The sequence below is a fragment of the Nematolebias whitei genome, chromosome 16, assembly GCF_014905685.2.
Source record: "Nematolebias whitei isolate Nwh7 chromosome 16, NemWhi1, whole genome shotgun sequence".
In the NCBI taxonomy this organism is placed as follows: Eukaryota; Metazoa; Chordata; class Actinopteri; order Cyprinodontiformes; family Rivulidae; genus Nematolebias; species Nematolebias whitei.
This window is the reverse complement of record NC_056513.1, coordinates 860,801-861,017: the sequence shown is the minus strand read 5'-3', so window position 1 is coordinate 861,017 and position 217 is coordinate 860,801. Positions and strand designations below refer to the sequence as shown.

General features: G+C 49.8%; 1 protein-coding gene across 1 annotated transcript in view; it reads left to right on the top strand.

Moving 5' to 3' along the window:
* tbck (TBC1 domain containing kinase) overlaps positions 1 to 217 on the top strand; it is a 42,939-nt gene that overhangs the window by 10,101 nt on the left and 32,621 nt on the right. The window lies entirely within an intron of this gene.

The window sequence follows — 217 nt, the reverse complement described above, 5'->3', positions numbered from 1 at the left end:
ACTTCCTGTTGTTGGAGGTGACTTCCTGTTTTGGGAGGTGACTTCCTATTTTAGAGGGTGACTTCCTGTTGTGGGAGGTGACTTCCTGTTGTTGGAGGTGACTTCCTGTTTTGGGAAGTGACTTCCTGTTTTAGAGGGTGACTTCCTGTTTTGGGAGGTGACTTCCTGTTTGGGAGGTGACTTCCTGTTGTGGGAGGTGACTTCCTGTTGTGGGAGG